The sequence below is a fragment of the Canis lupus genome, chromosome 25 (genome assembly GCF_048164855.1).
Source record: "Canis lupus baileyi chromosome 25, mCanLup2.hap1, whole genome shotgun sequence".
Classification (NCBI taxonomy): domain Eukaryota; kingdom Metazoa; phylum Chordata; class Mammalia; order Carnivora; family Canidae; genus Canis; species Canis lupus.
In genome coordinates, this window is record NC_132862.1 from 34203754 (window position 1) to 34228604 (window position 24851).

General features: G+C 37.8%; 1 protein-coding gene and 1 long non-coding RNA gene across 9 annotated transcripts in view; one reads left to right on the forward strand and one right to left on the reverse strand.

Moving 5' to 3' along the window:
* Window positions 1–24851, reverse strand: part of BORCS5 (BLOC-1 related complex subunit 5) — a 110148-nt gene that overhangs the window by 47007 nt on the left and 38290 nt on the right. The gene's annotated exons all lie outside the window — the stretch shown is intronic.
* LOC140617478 (uncharacterized) lies at window positions 1025–23506 on the forward strand. Its single transcript, XR_012017703.1, has 2 exons — window positions 1025–2984; window positions 14423–23506. It is a non-coding gene; the product is annotated as an uncharacterized lncRNA (long non-coding RNA).

Genomic DNA, 24851 nt, shown 5'->3' on the forward strand with positions numbered 1-24851 from the left:
GCACTATCAATAGAGTAAAAAAACAAACCTACAAAATGGGAGAAAATATCTGCAAAGGGCATATATCTGATTCAGGATTAATACTCAGAATATATAGAGAACACCTAAAACTCGATGTGAAAAAACAGAAACAACCCAATTCAAAAATAGTCAAATGACTTGAATACATATTTTTCCAAAGAGGATATACAAATGACCAACAAGCACATGAAACAATACCCCACATCACTAATCACAAGGAAAATGCAAATCAAAACTATAATGAGGGATCCCTGGGTGGCGCAGCGGTTTGGCGCCTGCCTTTGGCCCAGGGCGCGATCCTGGAGACCCGGGATCGAATCCCACGTCGGGCTCCCGGTGCATGGAGCCTGCTTCTCCCTCTGCCTATGTCTCTGCCTCTCTCTCTCTCTCTCTGTGTGACTATCATAAATAAATAAAAATTAAAAAAAAAAAAACTATAATGAGATACCACCTCACACTCACTGGATGGCTACTATGGGTGGGGGGAGGGGTAAAAACCAAACAGCCCAGAAAATAACAAGTGTTGGTAAGGTTGTGGAAAAATTGGAGCGTCACTGATGAGAATGTAAAATGGTGCAATCACTGTGGAAAATAGCATGGCAGTTTCTCAAAAAATTAAACACAGAGAGTTACCATATGATTACCAGCAGTTCCACTTCTGGATACATACCCTAAAGAACTGAAAGCAGGTTCTCAGAGATATATTTGTACATTCATGTTCACAGCGGTTAAGATATGGAAGTTTAAGCATCTAGCAATGGATGAATAAATAACAAAATATAGTAAATACTTACAATTTATATTATTCAGTCTTAAAAAGGATGGAAATTCTGACATATGCTACAACATGGGTGGACTTGGAAAACAGTATGCTAAGTGAAATAAGGCAGACACAAAAGGGCAAATGTTGTATGACTCCACTTACATGAGTCCACAGAATAGTCAAGTTCATGGAGAAAAAAAAGTAGAATAATGGTTGCCAGGTGCTGAGGAGGCGGGGAGGAACAGGAAGTTACTGTTTAATGGATTTCTAAGTTTCAATTAGGAATGATGGCAAAGGATAGTGGTAATGTTGTACAACAATGTGAATATACTTAATGCCACCAAATCATAACTCTCGAAATGGTACCCTTCTAATAAAGCAGCCAAAAAAAAAAAAAAAAAAAGTGGTCAGTAGGGAACAAAATCTAAAATAAACCAAGAGAAAAATAAATCTTATTTCCTTCTCTGAAAACTGAGTTGAACCACGTTTTCTTTCAGGTCTAAACTTTGAAATTTTCATGTTTCTATGAGGAGGAAGATAAAGTATTATTCTATACTGCTATACTAGGGTGTTTTTTTTTTTTTATGACAGGACCAAGACTAATTTAAAATTATTTGCAGAAAGTATGTTTAAATTCAGAAAACCCTTACTCTGTGTATGAAAATAAAAGAAATGCAGTCTACTACAAACATTCCTAGTTCAGAAGTCACGACCTTTCAACACTGAGAGATGAATACAGAAAGCCATGCTGTCTCACTTGTCCAGAGGTACCAATGCCAGCCTGTTAAAACGGAGGACCTGAGTGAGTCCTCTCTGCGATTTGGAAGCTAGTCTTCACCACACCCTGGTGTTCTCCATTCACAGAATATTAACACCCTGAGACTGCAGCTTTCCAGACAAAATGAGGATGGTTGTTTGGAGGACCAAACAATCCTTCCCTTTCTAAAAGAGTTTGCTTGAGGAACTGAAAGTGTTCTTTCAGAAATTGGCATTTAATACATAACGCTACTTAGAGTGGTTTGAAGTATACACAACTTCTTAAAAACAGAGACTGCAAGGCACACCAAGGCTGACTATGAAAGAGGGGAGGCTATCTTTAGAGTCAAGAGAAAATCACATTGGGGACCTGAAAGTTTTCTTTCTGAAGTTTTCAGAAAGATGAATCACAGATTCACTTGAAATAAAAACAAATGATATAGTAAGCAAAGGACACAACCAAAAAGAAATCTGACATATCAATGCCACAACTTTGCTGCTCATAGGAATTGTCTTTCTGTAGGTTTACCCTGCACTCCAATGGAGAATGGGAAATACAGATAATGTATGGATAATGGATGTTTATACTGGAGAAAACAGCCTGATCAAATGGAAAGTTCTCACTTGTTAACAGCTTAAAATATCATGGCAATTCTGTTGATTGATAAGATAATTACTAAGAACAAGATGGATTTTAGAAAAAAAAAAAAAAACCCTGATTTTCCACACATGAAGTGTACTAATAAAGAAAACAATCTCAATTTCTACTCCACTTACACACAATTAGCAGGAAATCTGGAATATTCCTTCTATATACAGAGCATTAAGACCCAAGGAGCTGTGATAAAGCAAGTGATACGTATGGGAGATTATTTGCCTGTTATATAGAGAAGCTGAAGAACCAAGGACTTTTTCCCCACCTGCCCTGCAGCTGGAATACAAGCACAGGACAGAAGTTACACCAATCTCTTCATCTACTCCCTACTCTAAATGGGGAGCAAGTGTTGCAAAACAGGGACCTTCTACAAAGTGCATTGCCTGGTGACAGGAGTTTCCGGAAAAATCATTTGAGGCAGCAACAGAAGGAGAACCAATGACAAAGTTCAGTCTACAATGCCAGCCAGCACTGTTTGTAGTACAGGGTGTGTCAAGTGTTTGGCCATGACAACAATAGTGACGTCAATGGGTTAAGTTCTGTAGCATGATTTTGGCCATTATGCTTAGGTAGGTGGCTCAAAATCTGATTCTAGAGCTCTTCTAGAGATTCTGTCCGCTATTCATTCCAGTGAATTCTTTGTATGCTTAAATCAGCCATCAAATCTGACTGATACATTTAGCCTCCATTTCTCTATTAGTGAAAGAGGGGTAATACTATAAACCTTGAAGGTAGCGGAGAGAATTAAATAAGATACTATATGGTTGTCAACCTTTTAAAAGAAAAAAGGTAAGTGATTCAGCCAGCAAAATCGAGCTTATTAGGGAATTAACAGAGGAACTACAATTTGGGACAAGCAAACTATGGTGAACCATGGGCAAGTCTGGGCAACAAAGGAGGAGAGCATCTTTTTATGAAAAAGATGAAGAAAAAAGAGAAGTTGGGAGGACTTGTTTTGAACAAAAGTTCACTGGGGAAAAATGAGAGTCCAAAGTGGAGGTGGCTCCTTATTGGCTGCAGGTGGTTGAAGAGGTAGTGATTTCTCACTGGCTGCAAGCAAAGGCAGCTTGCTCTTTTCAGAGAAAATCTTCCTTCTTCCTGCTGTACTACGAAAGTTATGATGAATGGTACGAGCGGTATAAGAGTCCACCCTCCGTGATTTCCTGACTCCAATTTTGAGTTAGGTTTCCTTGACACATTTTCACATGTTAAAGGCCTTGGTAAACAATAAGCCACATATTGCTATAATCTACTAAAATACAACTTTGTATCAGGTACCGTATAAAGCATTTTATTTCATGAGTAAGAAAAACAATAGCTAACATTAGTGATGACATTCTCTTAGCCATAAGCCCTGTGTTCCATGTTACATATTTTATCTTATCTGTCAGGATGATTTTAAAAGGCAGATTTTATTATCCCCTACACACAGTAAGTAGAGTAATAGTAACAATAATCATGACAACAAATCATATGATGGAAATATGTACTGGAGTTAACAGAAAAAATGCTGTATATTAACGATTTTTGGTGACATAAGTATTACTATAATTTAAGAGAGATAATACAGTAGCCAAACCGTAAGAGCTAGAGTTGCCAACTCTTGAAATTCTAGTGTCCATAATTTGTCAACTTACCTGAATAATTAATTTAAAATGCCATTTTCCTCTTAACTTATGCTTAAGATAGTTTTGCTTACTTGAGATTTGATTATACTTTGGAATCAAAATGTTTTCAGCAGCAACATAGCTCATTTATAACTGAATCGTACTTTTTATGGGCTAGATCTCTGGAATATATTTAGTAGAAGGTTCATTTCTGGCACTTACCATAGCATCTTTTTGTGTATTATTATCAACATTCCTGTTTTGTCCACAGTTACCTGGTAAGGTCCTTGAGGGAAGAAGGAATCATGTACTTTTGTCTCTGAAAGACTCAAGGCACATAAGCACCTTGTTGCCATACACAAAGTAGTTCACCATAGTTGTTTGCTGTTTCGTATGTACTACTGAGGAATATTCAGATCTGGATGAGTTCAACAACACACAATAGGTGTCCCCCTGGGCCTTGGCTTAGGAACTGTAACTTCTGAAGGCTTAAGTGCTCAATTATTCCATTCCATTTTCTCTAAGCAAGGTCCTGATTTAAATTTATTTCTCGTCAGAGCAAGAGACATTCTGTTCATATCTCTCCAAAGAAATGAACTCATTCCTGTCTCTAAAGTAAACTTACGTCACCCATATCTGAAGATATGGGCTCTTCTTATGCAAGTAGTGAATGAGGCTTTATCTGTAAATCACTTGACTGCAGCCTTTTGAAAATTTGGCAAAGGCAGTTTTATATGAAACTACAAGATAAAAGTGATACCAAAGGTCAACAAAACCAAGGATTAAACTTTGTTCCCTTCCCCTAGCAACTACATAAAAATACACACACAATATATCCCGTCATCATCAAGTAAAACTTGATTGATCTAGGGTAATTAAATCATATATTCAGCAAGTCCACTCCTTGGTTCTCTGACCCTTGGTCTGAAGTTCACAGAGATAACATATCTGAATCCCAATGTGCCCATAACCACAAAGATCCCTATCACAGGCTGACTGCAGAACAGGTTTCCACATTCCAAGTCCATCAGGCATATGCCTTTGTTGTAGAAGATAGTCACGCAATAAAAATTCAAACTTTTCCCACTATCCCTAAAGCACACAGCTGTGAAAACATCCTCCTTTATGGAACATATCAGTTGATAATATTCTGAAAAAAAATTATGTGATCATTTGTTACTCTGTTCTCATTCTGTGCTTCAGTTTCCCCAGAAACAGGAAGGAGCCCTATAGGGCATAGGGAGAGATGGGCAATCAGGGGAAGAAAATTTTTGGGGTGTCCAAACCAAACCAAGAGGAACTGCATGAAAAGGAAGCAAGCAAAAGCAATACAACTCCAAAAGTGACATACATGCTATCAATGGGATACACTCACTGAGATACCCAAATACGTGAAAATCTTTTGAACAGAAATACATCTGATTTTATTCTGAAATTAATATAAGTTAGAGAGACAGATGGGCAAGCCGGTTAAATACAAAATTTTAGAATTAGACCTGAATTTAAATGCTGGCTCAAAAAAAAAAAAAAAAGAAAAGAAAAGAAAAGAAATGCTGGCTCTATCTTTAACAGCTGTGTGACAGGAAAAGTCTTTAAACCTCTCTGATCCTTATCTGCCAAAAGGAAAATGTATACCCTAAGAAGTTAGACAGAGAATAAGGGAGAAAATATATGTTGACACCTCTGTGCAAAAAAAACAAAAAAGAAAAGAAAGAAAGAAAGAAAGAAAGGAAAGAAAGAGACACAGATGGGAAGAAAAAGATTGTTATTATTAGCAGAAAAGTGGGATTGTGTATACTAAAATCACTGCTTATATGCAACTCCTAATAAATAGTAATAAAATGAGAACTATATTCTACAGACACTCCAGAATTTTTCTGTCCACCACCTATACAAATATATGCAAAGCTTTCTATCTTGCCTGTGTTCATATATGAAATTTTTACTACAAAGGTTAAGTTGTACCTTGGAAGAAAGTAAAGACTAAAAGTAGGTCAAACATATGTTTGTTTTCATGTAATTAGGAGCTAATAGATGAACATGTAAAGATAAAATAGCCCCAGAATTATTTTTAGGAGGCCTTTCATTAAAAGAACATATTAAGGGGCACCTGGGTAGCTCAGTCAGTTAAGCGTTGTCTGCCTTCGTCTCAGGTCATGATCGCAGGGTCCTGGGATCCAGCCCGGAGTCCTACTCCCTGACTCAGAGGGGAGCCTGCTTATCCCTCTCCTCCTTCCCCTACTCATGCTTTCTCTCTCTCAAATGGATAAACAAAATCTTAAAAAAAAAAAAAAAAAAAAGCAAATGAAAGTTACAGGAAATCTTTGGGTTTAAGTAAAAGAACCACACTCAACTAATCAAAACTGTCCAATAAAGGAGCAAATTGCCTTGTATGACAATGAACTGTGTGGGATTAGATATTAAAGAAGTCAAGGGTAGAAGTCTACTTTAATGAAATATTCCATAAAATACACTCAGCTCAGGGACTTAGCAACTAGAATGACAGAACATTAAACATTCCTTCCAGGGATACCTGGGTGGCTCAGTTAGTTAAGTGTCTGCCTTCATCTCAGGTCATGATCCCAGGACCCTGGGATTGAGCCCCACGACAGGCTCCCTGCTCAGCAGGGAGTCTGCTTCTCCTTCCTCTGCATACATGCTCCCTCTCTCTCCCTCAAATAAATAAAATCTTTAAAAAACAAAAATAAAAATTCCTTCCAATTCTAAGATTCTATAAGTTTTGAACACTATAATGTACAACCAACTCTCTAGTGTTTATGGTAGGATAAAGTTCACCTCTAACATGGTCCCTAATAAGGGAAGGCTCCCCAAATTCAGGTAAGAAACAGATTTGCCACTCAATTCAAATAAGAGATGTTAAATTAATAAATCTGGTGCTCTCCCCCTGCCCCCAAAACATGTGCTGTTTTCCTCTCTTTTGACTGTTTTTTTTTTTTTCTTCTCTGGATGCCCTGCTTATAATCTAGTCAATCTAATTCCATAAATATTTACTGACTTCTAGAAATCTATCTCAAAGAAACAAGCTGTAACTCAGAAAATTTATATACCAAGAATGTTTAATACAGTATTTTAATATTAAAATGTCCTCCAAGGGGAGAATAAATTATAGCACATTTATACAAAGAAATGTTATGCAGCTATTAAATGGTGTTTTCAAATAATATTCAGTGACATGGGAAATACAATTTTAAGTGAGATTGTGATAAATGACAAATTCAGCATGATTGTAAATGCAGAGTGACTATGTATCATATGTTTACACCAGAAGGAAGTACCTAGCAAAATGTTAACAAAGCTATATCCAAGTGGTGGAATTTTTAGTTTTCTTTTTTGTAAATCTCTTCCAAATTATCCAAAATAATATTTTAATTTTATGATTGTAAAAAAGAGATACTATTTCAAAAAATAAATATTTTTAAAAATATTTACTAAAAATTTTTTTTAAAGCTATATTCTTGAATCTGTAACTCTGAAAGCAACAATTCCTTTAAAGGAGGAAGCCCAATATAAAAAAATAGGTTTGCATCTGACCTTGTTTGAGATGGTTGCTATGCACACTGCTGTCTTTAAATTAATCAGTAAACAAGGAACAGCTGGGACACTATCAGTTTTATTGAGGATGTGGAAAAACAGGAACTCTCATACACAGCTACTAAGGATATAAATCAGCATACTCACTTTGAAGAATAATTGGACAGTATCTAGTAAAGCTGAAAATATATGTCCTCTACTAAATAGCAATTTATTCCTAGTTACATACCCTAAAGAAAACTTTCATACATGTGCACAAGGAGACATGTACAAGCACGCCCACTAAAAAACTGTTTAATAGTGAAAAAATTTGAAATAACTCAAACATTAACAGGACAGTGAATAAATAAGCTATGAAACAGTCATTTAATGGAATACAATACAGCAGTGAAAACGAGGTATACATCAGCACAGGTAATAAAATCTCAAAAGTATAAACTGAAAAAAGAAAAAAGAAAAGTTATAGAAGTATATATAGAGAATCCATATAACAATGCAATTTATATAAAGTCAAAACACATAAAAAATTAGATTCTGCTTAGAGTTACATAAAGATGTAGTAGAAGGCAAAGCTATGAAAAAAATGCCTAAATTGCCAGGATGAACACCAGTCAGATCATTTATTCCCTCTGAAGCAGAAGAGAGGGAATATTAGGGAAGGCCACAAAAGGTAGTGAGGGAGCTTTAAGTTATTTGAAATGTTTTTCCTCTGGAGGCAAAAAAACCCCACAAAACTGATACAAATATGGCAAAATATTAAAATCTGACAAAGTTGGTAATCAAGACTCAAGTGATTGATATTTTTGGTATATGCTGAGATATTCCAAATGAAAAGAAAATTTAGGCAATCTCTATTGAGGACAATGTTATCCACAGCAGTAGTTCTTAAAGTCTTTTAGGTTTGAGAACCTTTGCGAGCCTGTTGGAAGCTATGGTTCCGCTTCCCACAGAGGGTTATGACACCACCACAATTCCATCCTCGGCCACCTTAGGGGCTATTCAGGAAAACATGTATTCTTTAGCCATATGGTACTGAAGTAATTTCTACTCATGCTAAGAGTTAGCAAAGCTAGACAATTCTAGGCAATTAGGGAAGGAGTGACACACTGGCTGGCTGCTCAGAAAGATAACCTGTGACAAAAACAAGACTTCCATCCAAGACAGACAAGCAGAGTGTTTGAAGACTAAAAACCTAGTGATATGCATGCAACTCAATGTCTTCAAAACTAATTTAAAAGGTTTGGGAAGCATTAAAAGCAATGTTCTTATATTCAATTAATTGAGCTTTGGTGCAAAACCAAAGTTTTAAGTTAAGCAGTGACTGATAATAAAGAGGAGTGAGATTTGAGTTCCTATTTCTCAAAACTCTTTTTTTTTAAAGATTTTATTCATTTATTCATGGGAAACACACAGAGAGAGGCAGAGACACAGGCAGAGGGAGAAGCAGGCTCCCTGCAAGAAGCCTGACGTGGGACTCGATCCTGGATCTCCAGGATCACATCCTGGGCTGAAGGCGGTGCTAAACCGCTGAGCCACCCAGGCTGCCCTCTCAAGACTCTTCTGTTTGCACTTCTTGTTTAATAACATTTAATCTGGTTAATTTGTATGCTAATATTTTAGCATTTATGCTTAGCTTTTCCAATAAAGAGCTGTCTTATTTTTGGAAAGTCCAGATGAATGGAAAAATATGTCACTTTTGGTTAGTGACTCAGTGAACTAAAACTAAAGCTAAGGAAAATGGCTGTTGACACCATGAAACCTATAGCGAAAGCAACAGCTGACAGTACCTAAATTGCCAGCTAAGTACCTAGAAGGACACAGAGTCTTTTGAAGGTAAGGCTTAAAAACTCAAACCTATGAAGGGACAGTAAGTACTGTAATTCGACATGCATGTGGAAGTCGTTAACTGATTTAATTATCCCAGATGAGTTTTTCTCCCTGGAAATTCTAGATTTGTAATATGCAAAATTGTCCCAGAAATACCAATGTTGTGAGCTTAACAATGCCATGTGAAATCTCCAGTTTTCTTTGCTATCACCTTTCGTTATCTCCATGTCTTACATCTTTATATCACAATCCACATCTTTTCTTCACATGTGCCTCTTCCCCCATGTTCCTCTGTCCTGTTATCTGCCCCTACTTTATTTTTTTCTCCCTCTACTTTATCTCCTATGCTTGTCTCTACTTTTGGGGACATATTTGCTGCCTCTCAGAGAAAGACGAACCACCCGTAGAAATAGGGATCTGGAGGAACAATAATGGGTTAAAGACGACATTGCCATCTCACTCTTTTCTCTCCTGGCAATGTCCTTCCCTGCCATCTATCTTTCTAATAATGTTTTTTAATGAAATCTATTCTGAATGAAGCCTATACTATATTATAAATGCACAACTTCTAAGACTTTCTAAGAACTTTATGCAAAACAAACAGTAAGAAGGAAAATTGTGCTGCTTAATAAAACAGTAAAGCACATATGGGGTCTTCGTTCTGCCCTGGGGTGAGGAAGGGATGTGGAAGATAAGGGCCTCTCTGGCTGTCAGAGATTGAGGGTACTACTGGTATTTAGCAGAAAGGGATGTTAATCATCCTCCAATAAACAGAGCAGTCCCACATAATGAAGACTGGTCCACCCAAAATGCCAGTAGTGGCAGCAACCCACTAGTCCACTCTTGTTATGAAACACTGGACCATATAGATAATCACTGGGAAGATAACTCCAGCTAATTTCACTAAATATTTTGCTAACTTTGACATTTTCTGGCTTTTAGAGAATATGTAAAATCGGCCATTAGGTTGTCCAAACTCCAAATACTGCAAAGAATTCTGGGAAGGGGGAGGTTGGTGGTGGCACATAATTCAGTGCTATTATTACCTTCTAAGTGTTTGGAAATCCTAATTAAAATAACTATGTTTTGGGTTTGATATCATGATGTTCTAGGGACTTCTTCACTTATACTTGATGCATCACTGTGATAGCCAAAACAGCTACAGAGGCCATTTTTCCCTGAAAGTGAGTCAAGGCAGTTACACAACCCTCCACAGGGATCAGCACACAACAGCCTCGGAGTGAGTGCAGGAGACCGGTAAACATCTCTCCCCTTCATCAGTTCACGTTCCAGCTCAGATTCCTCTTGATAAAACAAACATGGCTTTTATATCACAGTAATTCTTTTGTAGCAAGCAACTCATTCTTACATTCCTTCTCTCGCTTATTTTCCCCCATAATTCTTTACCCTTTGCCCGCAGTCCCTCCTCCCCATGTTGTACTATTTGTATAGAAAAAAAATTAAGAGTTGCTTCTTGCCAAGTGTGACATCAACTCATTCTTATTTAGTGATGTCCAGCGAGAACTCACTCTCCCAAAACGTTTGCTCATTTTGAAGCAATAAGATTACTAACTGCAGTTTGTTTTTCCTGTCACTCGTTTTTGATGCATTAGTGTATCTTCTGAAACGAGTAACATGGCACCTCATTTCTACCGCCCAAGGAACTATACATGTATACCAAGATCTTTTCAAATACCTTCAGGAAGACTATACTATGCATTGCCTCTGTTGCCAGAAAGGAAAATGGTAACATAAGGAGAGAAATTAATAATTTTAACCTTCCTGAAAAAGATACCTCCACTTTCAGTGACAAGAAGGAGCTGAAGATGTGAGCCCCAAATTCTATTGCAGGGGAAGAATTTCTTACTTAGGAAAGAAGAAAAAAGAAGAAGAAAAATTAGTGACTATTAAAATAGTATGACAGATATATTATACTACTTCATGTTTAACATCACTTTGGTAAAGCACTACATGATAATTTTCAAAAGCCAACAATTTTACTCCACACATAAAATAAGCTAAAATTCAGATTTTCAGTTAGCTTATTGGAAAAACTGGTGCTGGTATTCTTAATATGCGTCCAACTATGATGGAACTCCTGAACTATGTCAGGTACTAATCCTCCCTTATGAAGTCTTCTCTGAAACGTTTTCTGTTTCAATCCTCTTAATTTAGAAGGCACAAATGGAAACAATATTATTCCCTATTCACCTTCTTTCAGGGAACATTAGCAGCAGACAGACCTTAGTTATCAGAATGCGGGAGTTAATTCCCAGTGTGGGCTGGTCCTAGGCATGAGGAACAATTCTAATTCCAGTATTTGCTAACCAAGATGGCACTGAGAAACCTGATCACATACAGAAGCCGTGTGAGGAGTCTAACATTTTCCTGGTTGTTCATCTAGGGTGTCGTGACACTTGGGAGTTTCCAGTGCTACCCTAGAGAAGTCAGTTTAGATCCAAAGCATCCAGACAAACTTTCAGAAGGGTCGCTCGGGGCTCAGAAGTCTTTAGGGAGCTCCTTTTCGGCGGGGGGGGGTTCCAAAGTCCTCAGAGACACAAAGTATCAAACTAGTTGAGGAAGAAGAAAGCATATACTTTCTTAGGGAACTACAACTATTTGACAAAAATAGTGCAAAAAATCTAGAGAGAAAAATAAGAAAATCATGTTTGTGCCTCTGGGGTATGTACACGTGCGTGCATGTGTGTGCATGTGTTAAGTCAGCCTGAAAAAGACAAAGGAAAAGGCCTTGAACATTGTAATTATAGAAAATTGCTCAGGTGACTTCATCCCACCCACATGCTTTTGATTTTCAGAAAGTATGACGAGCACTTTTTTAAGTTAGTGTTCTGGAAGGGCTGCAGCTGTTCAGCACAGATTTCACAGGCTCACTTGAGAACATTATTTTATCAATATAAAGGTTAATGGCTTCTAAATGAGGGTAGCAATTTCCAACAGGAGTACCATACATTCATATGAGCAATCACACTGTTTAAAAATACAGACCCAGAAGGATGAACTGGGCCTTGGCATGTTCGGTAACATAATACCATGGAGATCCATAATCTCTTCACCTCAACTCTCATCCCAGATTTTTATTTTATTTTTATTTTTTTAAATATTTTATTTATTTATTCATGAGAGAGACACACAGGGAGGCAGAGACACAGGCAGAGGGAGAAGCAGGCTTCACGCAGGGAGCCCAATGTGGGACTCGAGCCTGGAATTCCAGGATCACATCCTGTGCTGAAGGGATCCCTGGGTGGCGCAGCGGTTTGGCGCCTGCCTTTGGCCCAGGGCGCGGTCCTGGAGACCCGGGATCGAATCCCACATCAGGCTCCCGGTGCATGGAGCCTGCTTCTCCCTCTGCCTATGTCTCTGCCTCCCTCTCTCTCTCTCTCTCTCTCTCTCTCTCTCTGTGACTATCATAAATAAAAAAAAAAAATTAAAAACAAAAAAAAACAAACATCCTGTGCTGAAGGCAGACGTTCAACTGTTGAGCCACCCAGGCATCCCCTCCCCCCTGATTTTTAGCTTGCCTTGTATAAAATATTACATCTGTGTTTGAGCACATCAGCATAGAGGCATTTGCCATGACTATGATACTGCACTCAATGGACCCACAGCAAATCAAGTCAGGAAAACAGCAAACTTTGAAGAACACCTACCCCCCTTCTACTTGGTACCACACTCCCTATGCCTCACTTCATCCCCAGCTCCACCTTCTTAAGAGTTCTTCTCCATGACAAGAGCAGCACATTATTACTGGTGCTAGGCCAGGGAATGTTCAGTGTACAGCTCTGAAATGACTCCACCTGCTAGCTATGGTTGTGCAGGGTCAATTTAAAAAAGTATTTTCCTGTGAAAATTAATAAATGGAAACTTAATTTAAAATGGAATCAGGGGTGCCTGGCTGGCTCAATTGTTAGAGCATGTACTCTTAAATCTTAGAGTCAGAGTTCAAGCCCCATATTGGGCACAGAGCTTACATTAAAAAATAATAATGGGGGCAGCCCTGGTGGTGCAGCGGTTTAGCGCCGCCTACAGCCCAGGGCATGATCCTGGAGCCCCTGGATCGAGTCCCACCTCGGGCTCTCTGCATGGAGCCGCTTCTCCCTCTGCCTGTGTCTCTGCCTCTCTCTCTCTCTCTCTCTCTCTATGAATAAATAAATAAAATCTTAAAAAAAAATAATGGAATCAAGAGCCAGAAGGGAGATCTCTCACCCTACCATTAATTGCAGATCCCAATAGGAAGAGACATACTTTGTAACCCCAATGGGAAGAAAACTGTACTTTACTACCCTAGCAGGAGGAAGAAATATTTTCTCCTTGCCCACAAAAGCCCACCCAGTGAGAGACTGTCATTTGGCCAATGCAAAGCTGCTACACTTCAAACTCTCAGTTTCTGCCAATACTTTTTGTTTATAACAGCCCTCCCCACTCCGCCCCCCACTTCCCATTATAAAAGAGCTGTCCTCTCCTTTGTTTCCCTGGCCTGCCTAGAGTTTTGCCATAGTTGCTCATCCCAAATTGCAATTCTTTAATATTCTTGAATAAAACCATTTTCACTGGTAATAAAAATGACAGTTTTATTTTTAAATTTAACACTCCCTTCCCAATTCTGCCATTTTTCTGCTCCTCCCAGCAAGCAACTCTGTAGCTCTTTTCCCTTTCCTTTATTTCCTGCACTCAGTCTGTCAAGTCCTGTCATTTTTTCCTTGAAAATGTCAAATTTGTTCTTCCTTCCACTGTCATCACACCAATCCAGACTTTCATCAGCTCATCACCAGAAAATTCTAACAGCCTCCAAATTGGTGTGCCCATCTCTGACTACTGCCCTACTGATCATCAAAAGACCCCCCCCCACACATCTTTCAGTGTGTCAATACTCTGTTCCCTATCACAACAAACAAAAAACTATAATCACTTCTTACAGCATCACCTCCAAATTCCTTTCCTTGGCTCTTAAGAGCATCTATGATGTGGCCACAATTTAGCTTTCTGAAATTCCTTCTTACTCTTTCTTGAGATGTACCCTTCTCTTTGGTCAAGCAGCTTTCACTGTCTCCACCCCAGCTCCCCAACAGCAGCATACTCAGGTCCACTCTGGTCCTACTACCCCTCCTCCTGAGGAATTCCTGCTCCACCCCTCCTGACCCAAGTCAACACATCCCACCAAACTTCTGGCTGTTCTTTTAGGTCCAGCTCAATTAATAATTCCTCTACATGGTTGTTTTCTAGGACTATGGCCCACCTCTTCCAGTGTGATGCAAAGAACTGAGTGTTTGGAATATGACCAATCTGACTTTAAATCTCTGTGGGAGCTGAACAAGTTGTCTAAGCTCTATCACTGTTATAGTGAAGCATTCTTATCTACAAAACGAGGATGATTTAATACCTCCTTCATAGGATTGTTGTGAAGATTAAAAAAAGAAACTACATGGACAGCAACTGGCATAGCACTTGGTACATGGTAAAGAGGCATTCAACAAACGCTATGCTTCTACAATCCTAGGCTTTACCTTAATCGTGTTTTGTCTTTTCTACTAGGTTGTAAACTCCTCAAGAGCAAAACTACTAGTGTCATATCCAACAGCATCTTGCTTATTTAATAATTTCAACTCCCTGGGCAGTCAAGAAACAGAAAAACTAACAGATGTCCTCCAGGTCACCCAAATGGTTATTATAAATTCCATGATTAATGCCTATGTATTTTAGTAACAAGAAGCCCTCAGACTGCCCCAAAGGCCTACTTATTTTTATTTTGGTTTCCAAGGTGACAGGAGCAAATTAGGAGGTGACTGCTATTTTCCATCAGAAAAGTAAATAAGAGAAAAAAAAAACAATAAAAAATATACACATTCCATCTTTACAGAATTGTACACAAAATAAAGTCCAGCAGCCAAAGCCTCTGTTCTAATTGGGGTATTAGCAAGTATTGTTATAAAGGTAAAGTAGCCCTGGCGTTAAAAAATACCAAAAGGAATGAGGTGCTTGGGTGGCTCGTCAGTTAGCACCTCTTGATTTCAGCTCAGGTCATGATCTCAGAATTGTGAGGTTGAGCTCCATGTCAGGCTCTACACTGGGTGTAGAGCCTGCTTAAGTGTCTCTCTCTCTCCCCCCCCCCACTCTCCCTCTCCCCCTCCTTCAAAAACAAAAATACTGAGAGAAATATACAAAGTTAAGATGATGGTAGTCAAAGTCCAATGATTATAATTGCTAAAGCTAGAAGGAGTTTTTGCACAATTACAGCAATTATTTTTGAACCCTTGATATGTACAAGATACATGCTACACATAAGCCATGCTGCTCACATAAACTAATCCTCCCTGAGATAGATATCCATATCCTGATTTTATTGAGGAAGAAAACAGGGCTCAGAGAGGTTGACTTGCCCAAGATCATATGGCCAATGTGTGACATTTTCTATCCCTGAACTAACTCCAAAGTCTGTGCTGTTTTCCCATCATGCCACACTGTTCCTCCACACTCCTTTGAATTACAAGAATTGATTCTAAGTAACAAAAGAGGATCCTTCTGCTTAAACACATGTAGTAATGGAGAGTTCATTACTTTGCCAGGCAGCGCAGTGGTTATGAGCAGAAACTTTTGAGACCAGTCAGATCAAGGTTAAGAACAGCTGTTTGGTTAGGTACTAAAAAGTACCTCAATGAAAAGCCTGCTGCTAGGAGCACATATGAGATGCTACATGAAAAGTTCTTAGCTCATTGACTGATGTATTATAATTACTTAAAAAGTATCATCACTATATTGATTATAGACAGCTCTTTATTCTTCACATCAAACCAAAACTACCTCCCAATAACTTCTTCCCATTGGTCTCAGTTCTGATCACTGGGACTTCCCAAAACCAGTTCTTATTCTATAGTCATTCAGCAGGCATTTAATCTCAAGACAGATGTGTTCCTCTAGGTCATCTCTTCTCCAACCTTAAAATTCCTATCTGCTTCAAGTGCAGATGACATGACAGTTTCCTGACAAAAAATTTCTGGTCACTCTCTTTAGGGCATACCAAGTTAATAAATATCTTCATAAACATGACACCCAGAATACTCTTACAGGTATAGAGTGACCTCCCCACCTCCACTGAATTACTGTTGAGCTAGTTCTTATGCAATTGATTGTTTTTAATCTAAACACAGGACTTGACATTTGTTCCTTTTAAATGCCCTTGTGGTTTTAGCCCATCTTCAAGTCTGTTAATAATTCTGAAACGTTGCATCAGTCATTCATGCTAGATATTCTAACTTTTTATCTGCAAATTGAATTTATATGCCTCTACCTTTTTATTTAAGGTCAATAAACAAATTTTTAAATGAATATCAAGTATGTTCAGAATTCCTTGGTAGGAGCTAAGGCAATTGATACAATGTTGAATAAGACAGAGGTCACAGTCAGAACCCTGTAGCATCTTTCTTGTGATCCTTTCAAGGGTAAATCTTAAAAATTTTTGAGTTTGCAAAAGACAAGGTTGATGGAGACATAATAATAATCTATAAATATTTTAAAAGGGAGCGACCTTTCAAGTGCAAAGTTGGAACCAATGTATGGAATGTTACAGTGATGAATTTTATTATCGCCCCACCCCTTCCTTTTTAAAAAGATTTATTTATTTGAGAGACAGAGAGCACACATGAGTGAGAGAGGGAGAGAGAGAATCTCAAGTAGACTCCTTGCTGAGGCCACAGCCCGACTTGGGATCCCATGCCCCTGAGATCATGACTGGAGCTGAAACCAAGGGTCTGACACTTAACCACCTGCACCACACAGGCACCCCCTCCCTTTTAAAATGCAAATACAGTTGAATCTTGAACATGGGTTTGAATGATGTGAGTCCACTTATAAGCTAATTTTTTTCTATATAGTACACTATATATAATACACTATAAGTGTATTTTCATTATGATTGGAATAACATTTTCTTTTCTCTAGCTTACTTTATGTTAAGGATAAAATATATAATACGAATACAAAGTAGGTGTTAATTGGCTATGTTACTGGTAAGGCTTCTGGTCAATAACAGGTTATTAGTAGTTAAAAGTTATATGCAGATATTTGTGCAGGGTGCTAGCCTCCCGAGCCCCTGCATTGCTCGAGGGTCAACTGTACTTCTTTTTATGTCTAAGCTTCTGGCACCTCTTCTGTTTCCCACAATTCATTAAAGATGACAGTCTAGTAACTTCATCTACAGGTTCTTTCAGTTCTCTGGCTGGAGAGATGGGGACAGGGTGAAGGGACAGAGTGGAGAGATGAGATAAGTACCAGAAAACAATGCATTTTAATCAACCAGTTGCACTTACAACATCTTCCATCTAGAATTTTAGCTGCTCCTTTGTTCTATCACTTCCAGTTAATTATCTTTCTTCTTGACAGAAAATATGGAAACAGAAGAGGTGTTAAATAGTTCTGCTCTGTCATACATTACCATGACCTCATCTGGCACAAGCAGCTGACTACATTTACTTACTGCCATTACTCTGAACATAACTTTTTATTTTTCCTTACATTATTCATACAAGTCCATACTACCCTTTTATGCCCATCCTTGGTTATATTTGCTTCATTCTACACTTAGGATACATACTTTTAAAATAAGAGCATTTGTAATGTTCTCTGCCCAGCCACAGTGCAAACTTCAAACATCTTACTTTCTTCTTTCTCCTCATCATGATTGGCATAAGGATGTATCATGTTAATTTAGAGAAAGTAAAAAAAAAAAAAAAAAAAATGCAGGAGATGGGTTTACATCCCAGTGGAGTGAACTGTTAGAAAGTATGCTCTGTAAGAGCAAAGATTTATTTTGCTAGAGGCTCACCTACTAGAACAATGCCTACAGTTCACAGTAGCCACTCAAATATTTGTTAAACAAATGAACACTGAAAATATCAAAGGATGGTAAGATTTTAGTAGGCCACAATGGAGGAGACACATTTCAGACAGAACAGCCTGGGTAAAGACTTGGAGGTAGGAGAGCTTTTGTTAAAGCAGTTCGTTTGTGGTTTAGAGCTCAAGATGCATGCAAGCAGTGGGAGAGGAGGATATAATGACTTCTTGAGATCCTCAGGTCAAACTGAGGAGCAAAACAGGCAGGCTGTATGGAATAACCAAACACTCCAAGCAGGAATCATGTAATTTGAAGTAGGCATAAAAAAAGATTCTGGCAGAGGTATGCAAAATTAATTTAAAAGAATTATAAAATGTTCACTAAAATGTATTTATTTGTATAGGCTTAAGAAAAAACTGGCTGGGAATAGTTACTAACTTTGTACATGCTTTCTATTTGAACCCATATCCTCTGCCTTAACAACCTTGTCCTGTCCCGGTGTTGAAAGGAGTTAGGAATCACTGAGTATTACTAAAGCAAAAGTAGGAATAAAACAAAGCCAAAATAAAGAGGTCACAGCACACTAGCTTCTTGCCAGAATTTCCTGCAAGTTGGAGGAGAATTGGCTTCACCTTGCTAAAAGAATGGATTAGCTGTTTAACCAAAGGGAGTTATGCTCATAGCTGGGAACATTTTTTTCATTTCCATCTAACAAGTTTAATGTGTAGGGCCACCTTGATATTCTGTTTCAATCTCTTCCAGTATATTGGCAGGAAATGGAAAGAAAGCAGAAAGATAAAGCCTATCTGGCCACAATGTTAATATTAGCCTTCCTCTGGTACTGGTACCAGACTTCCAAATGACTCACCGTTTCTCATTTGTGCCCCTTATGAATCTGGTTTCCTTTCCATAATTTTTCATACTTTGTCCTATTTTCCTCACTGCATTACTACGGAACATTGCCTGATACAATGGTTTTACCAATTTGCCTATTTATTACTGCTCATAGTAAACAATGGATGCCACAATGAAACTTACTTTATCTTCTTTATTTACATATAGATTTCTTTTGCTTTTAGATATTAACTATTCCTGGCTAGCAGTTACTCTTTGGTGATTTCATGCAATCTACATTAGCAGCAGCAATGATACTGCTATCAATTTAGGTTTGAGACAGGTCTTAAAGAAGAATTTTTACTCTCTTCAGTGGTGTCATTGAAGCAACTCTCTAGTTGCTGCCACTATATGTTTTGGAATTGTGGTCCACAATGTGGTTCAAAGTCTCAGAAAAAAACACCTCAACATTTTAAATAGCACTAATAATAAATATACATAGTGGTAATACACACAATCCCACAATAGATACTACATTAATGATATACATGGTAAAATAGTGCTGATTAAAAGATACCTAAATAAGTGTCAATAAACTTTACAATATCGAACATTACCTGTCAGCAATTATATGTAGGATGGTAATCTCTTTATCTCTCAAAATACTAAATAAAAATTAGAAAATAAAAAAATGTTCCTAACACATGGTAACCAGTGATTATGATGTGGCATGAACTCTCCTTTGGCTCTCTGATCTGCTAAACATTTTTCAATGACTCACTCAATTGTATGTTAATCATAAGGGTCCAAAAAAAGCCTCAACAAGCTAGAAACACAGACTACATCTGACACTGAACTACAGATAATTGTGAAGTCTTTCACTGGAGGTCTAAAAAAACTATCTGGAGAAATACAGGATGAGGGAGCTATGGCTTAACATTAATACATGTGAAAAAGACCTTAGGGTTTTCTTTCTTTAGATTTTATTTAAATTCAAGTTAGTTAACACATAGTGTAGTATTAGTTTCAGGGGTAAAATTTAGTGATTCATCAGTTGCATATAACAGCCAGTGCTCGTTACATCAAGTGCCCTCATTAATGCCCATCACCCAGTTACCTCATCCTCCCACCCATCTCCCCTCCAGCAACTCTCCATTTGTTCCCTATAGTTAAGAGTCTCTTATGGTTTGCCTCCCTCTCTGTTTTCATTTTATTATTCCTTCCCTTCCCCTAGAGCAGCAATGTCCACAATAGCCAAAATATGGAAAGAGCCCAGAAGTCTATCGACTGATGAATGGATAAAGAAGATGTGGTATATACATACATACATACATACATACATACATACAATGGAATATTACTTAGCCATTAAAAAGAATGAAATCTTGCCATTTGCAATGACATGGATGGAACTAGAGGGTGTTATGCTAAGCAGAATAAGTCAGAGAAAGACAAATACCGCATGATTTCATTCATATGTGGAATTTAAGAAACAAGACTTTAGGGTCTTAGATAATTCAATATGACTCAACTGCTTGTGGCTGCCAAGAAAAGCAACTTCAAACCTGAGCTGCATTCAAAGAAATAGAGAATGCCGAGCAAGGCTGAAAATCTAGTTCACACTTGGAATACTCTGTTCAGTGCTCAGGGCCACACTCTAAAAGAGCCAAAATAGAGTACTTACAAGTTTTAGATCAGAGGGCTGGGAACACTAAATCATGTTACATAAGGAACTGTAACTCTACCCTAGAGACTGTTCCACAACTTTTAAATAAGTACATATTACTTTCATAATCAGCATAAAAGACATTTCCATGTTGAAGAAAATAAAATTTAAATAATGCCCAGTGTTGCAGCCCAGGTGGCTCAGTGGTTTAGCGCCGCCTTCAGCCCAGGGCGTGATCCTGGAGACCCAGGATCGAGTCCCATGTCAGGCTCCCTGCCTGGAGCCTGCTTCTCCCTCTGCCTGTGTCTCTGTCTCTCTCTCTGTCTCTCATGAATAAATAAATAAAATCTTAAAAAATAATAATAATGCCCAGTGTTAAAGTGGATATTATAAAATTGGTATGTTCAGACACTTCTGGTTTTACTACAAATTTGTTTATTAAACCTTCTGGAAAACAATCCTGCCATACATTGTTTCGGCCACAGAACTGTTGCTATAGTAGCTTGATAGGCAAACTATGGTAGATTCATAAGATAGAATACTGATCAACAATAAAAAGGAACAAACTACTGATAGCCTAATGCATTTGAGATACATCCATGTGGTTCTAAGTGAAAGAAGCCAGACTCAGAAGCCAGACTCAGACCTTATGATTCCATTTAAGCGATATTCTAGAAAAATCAAAACCATACAGACAGAAAATAGATCAATGATAGAGGTTGAGGGGAAGAGAGGAACTGACCTGTATAAAAAGAGACATAGGAAGTGTTTCTGGGAACAGTGGAACTATTTTATATCCTGACTGTTGAAGTTCTTATACCACCATACAGATACACCAACACTCACAGAACTTTTTGTTAAAATAGGTAAATTTTACTACATTTAAATTACATCTTTTTTAAAATAAATATTTTATTTATTCATGAGAGAGAGAGAAAGAGAGGCAGAGACACAAGCAGAGGGAGGAGAAGCAGGCTCCATGCAAGGAGCCCAGTGCAAGACTCGATACCGGGAATCCGGGATCAGGTCCTGAGCCAAAGGCAGACGCTCACCCGCTGAGCCACCCAGGCGTCCCTAAATTACATCTTAATTTTTAAAAAAGATAAAGAGAAAAAAGAGAACATCTTGAAAGTAGCCAGAGAGGAAAAATATATACATAAAAGAATTATCTTTTAAAATTAAGGAGAAATAAAGGCTTTTTCGGACCAACAAAAACTGAAAGAATTCACCAACAGGTACAGACAACAAGAAATATTCAAGGAAACTCTTCAGGCAAAAGAAATATGATATCAAATAGAAACTTGGATCTATAAAAAGAAATGAAGATCTCAAGAAATGGGTGAAATAAAGGTAAATATGAAATATCCTTTTTTATTATTTTTAATAGTTCTAAATAATTGTCTAAAGCATGGGTCAACAAAATATGGCTCAAGGGCCAAAATCTCACCCACTTCCTGTTTTTGTAAGTAAAGTTACATTGGAACACAGTAACACCCATTCTTTTATGTATTGTCTATGGCTGCTTTCACACCACAACGACAGAGTTGAGTAGTTGAGACAAAGACCAGATGGCCTACAACACCTAAAATACTTGCTATCAGGCCCTTTACAGAAAAAGTTTGCCGCCCCTGTTCTAAAGCAAAAATAGAAATGTATTGTGGGTTTATAGCATATGTAAAAGAAAAACGTATAAAAACAATAGCATAAAATATGACAAGGAAATTGGAGTATAAAACCTTCCTGTGATAAAAACTATGCTAAATATGAAATGGTAATTAACTAAAGATGTGTATTAGAAATGCCAGGGCAACCACAAAAAAATTTTTTTTGAAGATTTCAATAATAAGCCAATAGTAAAGATAAAAATTAGCTCATAAACAGATTTTATCGATACTAAAGACAGAAAAAGTGGTGCTAAAGGAATAAAGAACAGATGGACCAAATAAAAAACAGTAAGATGGAAGAGTTTAATCCAACCACATCGAAATCGAAATTGCACTGAATGTAAGAAGACTAAAGATATCATTTAAAAAACAGATTTTCAACATGAATAAAAAAGCAAGACTCAATTATATGGTGGCTATAAAAAAAAAACAGTTTAAATATAAACATATAGGTAGATTAAAAGCAAGTGGATGGGTCAGGTATGACTTCTTGCTATAGCTAAATAAGGCTATCAACAAATCCTCTCCACAAAAAGCAGCTATAATGCTAAACAAAATTCATAAAAACCATTTTGAGGTTTGAGAAATTAACCAAAGGGATACAATAATCTGAGAAGCATTTATGCCTAAAAACAGATAATCATGAATAAGAATTGTAGGAATCTGTGGCATGTGGACCTAGGGCTTCTCCCATCCCTCCTGCCTCAGTTGAAGCAGATGTTGTGCCAGAATGGGGCATGTTATGAGAATAAGCAGTTTTTCTATTGCAGTAGGAAGAGGCTCACTTGATGTGGAGTAGTAGGTAACACTCATGCCCAATAGTGAGGTCAGTAAAATAGACTATCTCAGAGATGGGCAAGTGAGCAGGGCCAAAAGCTCTACTAGCACAAGGTTGTGGTCATGGCTGGTACAGGTTTATTCCTGGCTGAGGCTGCTTGCATTTACAGCAAAGACCCAAGAGGATTCAACCAGTTACACACTCCTAGCTGACACTGAGGCTATGTGGATGCCAAGAGGAGAGGTAAAAGGGTCCAGCAAAGTATAAAAAATAGAGAGACTTGAAAACAGCCTGAACTCTGAATGTGTTATGTACTCACACACAGATCCACTAACAGATGACACAAACCTTACTGGATCAAGGTGGTTAAGTATAACCTCTGTTTAATCACTGGCTGACTAATAAGCCATGTAGACATAGAGACAACGCCTAGGGACATGGACTTAAAAAAGTTTAAAAAATAAGCAAGACATCAATGGCCATAAATACCAGGAAAGAGACTCCACAGGTGTAGTAAACCTGTTACTAAACAAAAAAACAATGGGGGTGCCTGGGTGGCTCAGTTGGTTGGGTCCTTCAGCTCAGGTCATGATCCCAAGGTCCTGGGATTGAGCCCCACATCAGGCTTCCTGCTCCGTGGGGAGCCTGCTTCTCCCTCTCCCTGGGCCTGCCGCTCCCCTACTTATGCTCACTCTCTCCCTCTGGGTCAAATAATAAATAAAATCTTTAAAAATAAATAAATAAAAATTAAAAAGGAACAGGATATGTTAATTAGCTTGTGATTACTGAACAATGAATATGTATATCAAATTGTACATCTTAAATACATACGATTTTTAATTGTCAAGTATTATTTAAAAAAAAAACAAAAACAACGAAATATCCTGGGGAGACCAGAACTCAGAGCTGATAGATTATGCTATCTAAAATGTCCATTTCTCAAAAGAGAAAATTACAAGATATACAAAGAAACAGGGAACTGTGACTCATAGTCAAGAAAAAAAGCAACCGAGAAACTGTCTCTGAGTACCCCAGGGATATTGGCTATATTCGAATAATATTTTAAAACATTCATTATATATAATAAGTTCACAGAACTAAAGAAAATCATAATGAAGGAATTAAAAGGTATGGCAATAATGAATCTACAAATAGGGATTCTTCATAAATAGAAATTCTGGAGTTGAAAAGTACAATAGGGATGTCTGAGTGGCTCAGTGGTTGAGCATCTGCCTTTGGCTCAGGTTGTGATCCCGGGGTCCTGGGATCAAGTCCTACATCGGGCTTCCTGCATGGAGCCTGCTTCTCCCTCTGTCTGTGTCTCTCATGAATAAATAAATAAATAAAATCTTTAAAAAAAAAAAAAAGAAAAGTACAATAAATAAAATGAAAAATTCACTGGAGCATTTCTACAGCAGTTTTGAGATGGCAGGAGAAAGAATCAGCGAACCTGAAAATATAAACTACCCAATCTTAGTAACATAGAAAGAAGATTGAAAAAAAATGAACAGAGCTTCAGAGATCTATGCAATAGCATCAAGAATACCAACATATACACACAGGAAATCCCAGAAAAGGGGAGAGAGAAGCATATCAAATTTGATAAAAAGATATTTAATACACATTCAAGAAACTCAATGAAGTGCAATTAGGAAAAATAAAAAGAGATTGACACCCAGATATGTAATAAGCTCTTATAAGCCAGAATCACAGAGAAAACCTTGAAAACAGCAAGAGAAAAGCGACTTATCTGAAACAATGGAGGCCAGAAGAGGGTTGAATCACATACATAAAATACTGGAAAAAAATTTTTGTCAACCAAAAATTCCATATCTAGCAAATTTATTCTTAAAAAATGAAGACAGGGGATCCCTGGGTGGCGC